The sequence below is a fragment of the Varroa destructor genome, unplaced genomic scaffold, assembly GCF_002443255.2.
Source record: "Varroa destructor unplaced genomic scaffold, Vdes_3.0 BEIS01000004.1, whole genome shotgun sequence".
Lineage (NCBI taxonomy): Eukaryota > Metazoa > Arthropoda > Arachnida > Mesostigmata > Varroidae > Varroa > Varroa destructor.
In genome coordinates this window covers 9,470,356-9,478,588 of record NW_019211457.1, presented here as the reverse complement: position 1 = coordinate 9,478,588, position 8,233 = coordinate 9,470,356, and positions in this window count along the sequence as shown.

Here is an 8,233-nt window from a genome sequence, read left to right as displayed (position 1 = left end):
AGCTGACGCCAGCCTCGCTGAATCGGCCCCGGGGTAGAAACTATAGTTGAAGTAATTCCTCCATCGCTACCCGACACAGGCTAACCTCAAAGAAACTTCGATAAGTTTCGTCACAGTGTTGCCTCGGCATACGACACTACCCACTTTTCATCCCCTTGATTCATTTTCAGGCTTGCTATCGGCTTCTCACTCGGTTGCTTCTTGCTTTGCCACTGCGTTTCTGGGTGACGTGTGAACTTCGACACACGGCTTCACTGCTGGCCACAGCGAAGTCCCCCCTTTGTGAGGAGCTAACGCTGTCAGTGAACTGCAATAGATTTCTCTCGTGCGACTCGGCTCAAAATAGCTCTTGCTTAACAAGAGCGGACCGTACAGACCGCGTCGATTGCGTCGTATTACTCGACAACGCAGCGGTTCCCTAGTAACACCTAAAAGTAGTACAATTCGACATTTGTGCCCGTCGCGCGATGGCTAAAGGTCGATAGCGAATCCACACTCATCATGATACAATTTCAATGTTACGATTTCACTGCAGAGGTATGGCCGACGTATACCTACGTGTCGTAGTAGATCTCTCTTTGTATTTCTATCGTAAGTCGATGAAAGCAATCTTCAAGAATGCTTTCCACCAACTAACATATTACGGCTCACTCCCCTTTGTTGACCTCTGCTGAGCCTCGCTGCCAACTGAGCGCGTTAGTAGATGAAGTGTATTAGCTACAGTCTTTTTCGAGAACGAACGCGGCAGTGGCAATTCGGGCACGCGTGGGCGAAAAGCTCGTATGGGTGGATAACCGGAAAAGTCTGGGTACTCTAGAGAAGGATCGATATCAGACTGTAGCATTCGGTAGTCATCACAGGCATTTTCTCGGCCAAGACGAGATGACGATATGGGATCGAAGTTGTTGCGAATCGAGGAATACGAATTTGATTGCATTCGACACGGTCAGTCGTCGGAGTAGACTATTGACATAGTCCACAGCGGGGCAGAGGTTGAGGGGCTCAGCTCCCCGGTATCTCGGGTGACCTGGTGATAATGTGTGCGGTATATTGACGTTAGTGTTACTAGGCAGCACTTGCTAAGAACTAAGCAGTCACGAAGCACAATCCGGTATATTTGAGACGTTCGAGTGAACTCGAAAGCGCCTTGAGAATGACTCCACTATGAAGTCCATAATCGATAGAACACATTAACGTCTACGCTTAGAGAATCTGCAAGTTAGTGCAACCCGCCGTTGAGTGCAGTTCTCTGCAGCCAGAGTCCGTGTTAAATCGAAAGAAGGGGGCGGGGGGGTAAGAGCGGCCGAACAGTGATGAGTTAGAAAGTCAGACAAAGACAGTGACGAGATCTGCGATGAGCATTATGTGTGAAATGGATCCACTTACTGAGGCCGTTACTAAATTCGCAGCTTAGACCGATCCTTAGGTAGAAATGGCGAGGGAGACGAACTCAGAGAATGTCTAGATGAAATCTATATAATAGGAGAGGGGCAAGGAACAAGGTTTCACTTTAAAAAGGCAGAAAGTTTACCCTTGAAGCACATGTGGGCGAAACACATTATTAATTGTTCTCCCGATTGCAAACCTACTTTCGTCTTACTCTACATGTCAATTACATTACATTACAAATCATTACAAATAATAAAGGACGAGGCTTGCACATGGAAGAATTTAAATGAAGTGAAACACAACTTGAATATTTCTCAGCATCCCACTACACAGGTCACGTTATAAGTAGATTCGAGGATTAAAAACAAAAACGGTCTACGAATGTTCGACAACTGCATTTACGTTACGGGCAGAAAAACCTTTAGCGAGAGTGCCAGTGCCAAGAGGTTCGAGAAATATACAGAAGAAAAAGAAGCAAACATAGACAACAAACCAAAACACCAATAAGCCGACGACGATTTTATGTGCGAGTGAAGTTAAGCCAGCCAAATTGTATCAAAAATAACAATAATAATAATGGACGGCAATACTACTATATAGTTTGTGCAATGACTTTGAAATTTCTGTATGGACTAGTTTAGATGTTATCGTGGTTCCTTCGTTCCCTAGAGAATGTGTACAGCAAATGGTCCGAAGCCTTACGTCGACCAAGGACCAAAGGATTGTTCACATCTATTATCCGTTAACATACACATGTCGATGTCCGTTATCGATTCTATGTACCTATTAACATGGTGCGTTCAAAACAAATAGGTTTGCTTATGGCCAAGAAGATCCCATCGAATTGCACATGCTATGACCAAAGTGTTAGCTATTCATGGGGGTTATATGCGGCCACGCGAGCGACTAGGGTGGCCATAATGATTCGTTTGTCGCATCTCTTGAAAAAAAGAGAAGAAAAAAAAGGGGGTAAGAGAGACTAACGCTGTGTATCAAGCAGAGGCCGCTAGATCATCACTAGGATTCGAACGTCGTAACAACCGTAATAATGCAGGTATTGAGATGCTCACCCAGCACCTGTGCCTTAAATCTATAATGGCCACCTCGTTGACTAACGATAGTCACGGGGGTGCAGTAGTAGTACATAGAAGTCTATAGTAATGGCGAAGTATTTGCCAATCACGTTTTTTGTGTGTAACCGTAAAAGAATTTGCGAGTGGATGGACTTGGGGCTTTTTGGACGAAGTCCTCAAGATGAACAGGTAACCGAATTCTCAGGTACGTAGAAGACGGGAATTGAGTCGAAGTATTCAACGCTAGAAGCGATCCACAAGCCCTCAACGGGTATAGACGGTGCTGTAAAAAGAGCTTACGGACGCCTTGAGACGAAGTCTTTGTAGAAATGGAACAAGGGCTAATATTTCGAAAAGCGTACCCGGATGGGTGCATCGTGCGAAAAACACTTAGATACGTTAACATATATCTCTAAGCTGTGGTAAAACAGGGATTGTGTGGCAGATCCTGCCTGCCATCGGTGAGAACAGGGTTGACTCTAAGGGCGTACATATCTCCAAAAGCTTTTGTTTCTCGCTGGTAGAGTGCTTTCGATTAGAAGGGGGAACTGGAAAGGAGACAGGTTAGCTGAACGCTAAAAATAACCCATTCAAAAGCGCAGCGTAAGACATTGCGAGTCATGCAAAACCTAAAATAGGCGTTGTGGGCTAGACCGACGTTATGCGGTTACAGGTGACGATACAAATTAAGCGTTTAAGTTGAGACTGAGCTAATTGCGGATCCAGCTCCGATATGGACAACCGTCTATTTGACTTAAATTTAAAGCGCCAATTTTTTAGTTCACGATTCATTTCTTCGAGACTACCCAAGCCTCGAAAATATCAACTAATCCCGCGATAATACAAAATAATTAGCAAGCAAGCAAGCATTTCTCGACTAATCGGTCCTTACAGAAAGAACATTTTATGGATAACCGTAACATTTTTTTCCCTAAATGCAGTGCTCGATCCCGTAATTTGCGACCGTACGCTGGGTGCGCCAAAACTACAGATTGGATTGAAGTTGAGCTTTTGCAAATGATTATTTCAACATACATTCGCTGACAGCCTTTTCCAAAAAGCTAGCCCTATGATGATATAGCCTGCACAATAGGATTGTATTGTTAGTGAATCAACTCGGTGGACAAAAACCATTTTGACTGCTTTTAATATCGCTTGATTAACGTTTCAAGCTTCCTACGACCTCATGATTGAGCTGTGCAAGAATCGCCTTGCCTATCTAACATCGCTACGGGCTCAATATGAGGCGAAAGTTTGCCTGCCACAGTACCGGCAGTCGGGTATGGGAGGTAAACACGTAATTGCTATACTTGCCTTTTACCTGACTAAGAGTTTTAACATACACTCGTATTTATATGGGACGGAATCCTATAACCGAATGTTATCAGCACTGACCTTCGTGCAACGGCTGCCTAATCTCATATTAGTGCAAAGTATTATTAACTGTTTCGCCTATTTGAATGAATGCACCTCTACGTGACAGTGGACCCCTGATAATTTAAATAATCAATTTATTCGAAAATATGCCGGGCAAGGTACTGAAGAATACTTCCTTGTAGAGTTGCGGTTAAGTGAAAATTGAAAAAAAAAAAAAAAAAGGCAAAAGGTAATGATTATTTGTGTTAATCAAGGAAATGTGCGCCGTGGCGTCGTGCTAGGTAAGCTACCGAAAGTTTCGAAAAAAGTACTACCAAATAAATGATGGAAATGCTACGACAAATATTGTTTTGAAGCGAAATAAATTAGCAACGAGCAACGACAACGAAATAGAAAGAATCCAGAACGGTTAAATGAACGATGAAGTAGCATTTGCTAATGGCCTGGGTCTGATCGAGTGCGAGGTTAAAGTTTGATGGCAAAACCATCTGACGGATCTGGGTTCGTCTGTCATGACTATCCCGCTGAAATAATTAATGTTCGTGGTGGCTGTCTAACATTTTAACGAGGTAAAACCGAACCTGAGACACTGCGAGGATACCCAAGAGTAAATCATTTTACCACTCGAGCTTATCCTGAAAGTTTTCGTTTTGTAACATTCAGACCGTGATACCGTGGCTTTAATCATAAGTGAGTTAGAATTTTGAATTCTCAAAAGCCGTTCCTGGATCTAACGGCGTGCCTTCCAACCTGTCATTAGTATATGATCAAAATTAGGTCTAATTTAAGATGTTCATCCAGAACGAAAGGGAATTTTGAAGGAAGTGTACGAACGCGCAGAGCCGAATTTCCGCTTACACAAGTTAAAGTTATTGCCTAATTATAAGTCATTTATCTATCACACTTGTGTAATAGAGCTAACAGTAAGAATTGGTAAGATTCAATTATCGTTTTAAATATTGAAACTAAGAACATTTGCCAGCACAGATTCCATATTATACGTGATTGCGTAAACGAAAAGATCTCAATCGAGATGGTACTACATCCGCACTCAAACGCCTCTAAATAACCCAACGTGTACTAATGCTAGAGTGAGACATTACGCACTGAAAGATAGGCCTGCCTGCCTGCCTGCCTGCCTGCCTACTGAACAGTACGCCTTTGAATGGGATCAGTTTAGGTGAACGACATTTACGTGCATGTAGCTAACAGCAAGCACTTGGAGAAACGAACTGATGATACAAGCATGCGGTTGCACCCTAAAAGTGAAAGTTTCGATTGTTAACCTAGCAATTAGAGAACTTTTTTTGTGTGGAAAGCATCATCGCCTTGTTAATAGCACGAGTTGGACTTGCAAAGGACACTCGGACGCCGAAAGGCTCGAATGGGCCAGTTTTCATTTGAAGTAACTAGGGGGAACGCGAGTGAAAACTGCGCGTACGCATAAGCCCAGGATGAGGCAAATTCTCATTTTACATTTGCCGCCAAGCTGTTATAAAATGACTGTTTGCTTTTTGCGGAGCTTTATCAATTTTGTGAGTTGTGAATATTTGAAACGACGCATGGACTCTCTGCTATCTCATGCAACCCTTGGCGAATAGACCGTGACGCGGTTAGTTCAGATGTATCACCATCAGCTACATATGCTGTACGTATATTATACTTTAACGTGTTGTTGTTTTGAATTGGTGGCAATTGGGAACTATTGAACTTCAATGCTTGCACAGTGTCTTCATCTACTGCTCTCCTCGAGTCGTTGTTAAACTGGGACGCCGTCCATCGATCGAAGTGTTTGCATATTTTTAATTTGGCTTTAATTAAAAACGTCGTCGAAAATATTTTATTGCCACTTTGAATGTTTTTCGACTGTGTCATGTATTTGAAGTGGTCCGATTTGCCATGCTGACGCCTATCTTGTATGCGCAGATCAGCCAACTTCTACCCGCAATAAACGCCATACGACTTCAAAAGCCTCAGACAGGAACTTCGCATCGATAAGTATTACATTTTTAGATTTTGAGTAGATTGATTGGCTATTTTTGGGAATTTTTCGTAGACACATGAGAACGCTTTGTTGCCACTATCTGCTAGCATTAAGACTACATGGGCCTAATGGACCAGAGTTGAATAGAGTATCCAAAAGACGGATGGTGACCAAGTATAGAATTCCCTAGATGCATCAATGCTTAGGAACGCATCGTACAGACGCAAATATCGTCCGAGACTTGCCGTTGCTAATCGTTCACGATCTATTGGCTATAATTATCCTTTGAGCTTACTATTACGAACAATACACTTGAAACATTTTACTGACCGCTTCTAATAGCTGAAGCTTTCTAGAATCTCATATATATATATATATATATATATATATATATATATATATAGACTTTTGAAGAGAATATTTTTCTACTAGTGATTTTTTACACAACTTCTTAGGTAGACTTGGGTAATCACTTCTCATTACGTACAGCTAATATGAATCTAACAGTGATATATAAATATTAGAAACCCAGCTAATCTTTACCTTAATAGTAATCCGGTCGATGACCTAGCTGGTATCTTCGCAAAAAATCCCAATTTACTTAGTTAAAAACATAGTTTCTATTTATAGCTAGTAACGAGAAACGTCGAGTGTACTTAAAACTGCATTGGTCTTGAAACAAGTATTTCGAAAGCTCAGCTTCACTGTGATTCGTACGTTCAGCTGCAGGTGAAATGGCCTGAACTGTATCGGTTTACCTGTGTGTGCCTGCGCGTATCGTCCTTAGTCGAACATGCCTGAACATGTTCAACCAACAGTTCATGGATATGATTCCGCCCGGTGAGATCGTTGTCTGTTTTTTTCTATTAAATTATTTACTATTTCTGTACTAAAGAGTTCTTTTGTCGATTGTCCAGAACAACGAACAAACCAAAGAGAACTTCCATAGCAGTTTTAATCGGTGGCCGGTATCCCGGTATCGGGTAGCTGTGAGGTGTGGCAATCAAAGTCATTGTTCACCCTCGTTAACGTTTTGCAGCGTATCTAAGGCTGGCACTATCAATGACGATAGGATAGAGAGCAGAATCTATTAATTGTCAATTAAATAAACCATCGAAGTGAGCTTTAGACGGCGGCAGTACCCGATAGCAAATCGCGTTCTGAATTTCCTCCGTTACAGAACAGCCTTGTATGTTTCTATCTCTGAACAGCTATTACTTATATTTAAACGCATGCCATGGGTTGATAACTTCACACAAAGAACAATGGAAAATCAAAGGAAAAAAAACGGAATATTTTGCATTTTACTTGTATAATGAACAAACGTCTATTCCAATATGTCGTAGCGTTATTTAACAAATATTGAAAAATTTTAACTAATAACTTAATCGAGGAACAAAATTAAACCAATTCTAAATATTTCTCAAGTCGAGAGTTGTAGTTCCCTTAAAGTAAGGCAGTGTTGTTCCACTGAAACCCCTCTGTACATCAGTCTTCCAACGAGCGTGATATGAAATACGGTCGAAGAACCGTGCCGCCTACTTAACTGTTCCTAGTAGCAAGTTATGTCTCTATGGATTTTTTTCGTACAGCTCAGCATCTTGTTCTCGGCTCCAGTGAAAGTGGTCACCTGGCACGCTCTATCAGACCGCAACAGCACCCCTACCCGTTCTGCCGCGGCTCATATTGTTATTCTCTGTCAGCATATGGGAAATAGGGAACCTGTTGATTACTCATTGCTACCCCCAACACTCACATTTGCTGACTCCAACAGACCATCCAGCACCGCCCCCTCCCTACACCGGAACGTACGCTTATACATATGCACACACACAACAAATTCCCAAACTGTGCTACGATACCGGGCTAACGTACAATGCCGATTCCTTCTCTGCTAGTTGTAATAGTGTTGAAGGAAAAATTACCACACGGGACCGACTACTGCTGCTATATCATGTTGCCCGTTTTCGGACGGCTACCACTTGCTTACCCTTACCAAAACACAGGCTGCGAGAACGCGGCGTTGATAGTCGGCTCGAACTGGTTTCTGTTCTCACGGTTCGCGAAAAGGATAACGAAGAATAGAGTCCAGTATTTCTCCTATACCCTGCCTTCGCCTCTTCTCCGGCGGGTGAGGTTCTATGCTGAAAGAGTTTCACACTACGAACCTCGAGTTCTGAGTGGGGTAAGTAAGTGCAACGAGAGTGTTGCATCCTGCTTATTGTCTGCTGCGCTTGTGGGCGTCCAGTGTATTTTAATAAGGTTCTTTGAGGTGTATTCCCCTGTCTGAGTTGAACCTATATTTCTGTGTGCGGATGGGAGAGAAAGGGCCTGAGATGGGAGCATAGCATTAACAAGCTTAAAGAAACCTCCGTGAAAAGCTTCATTTTGGCCTGTTGTTAGGACCGCA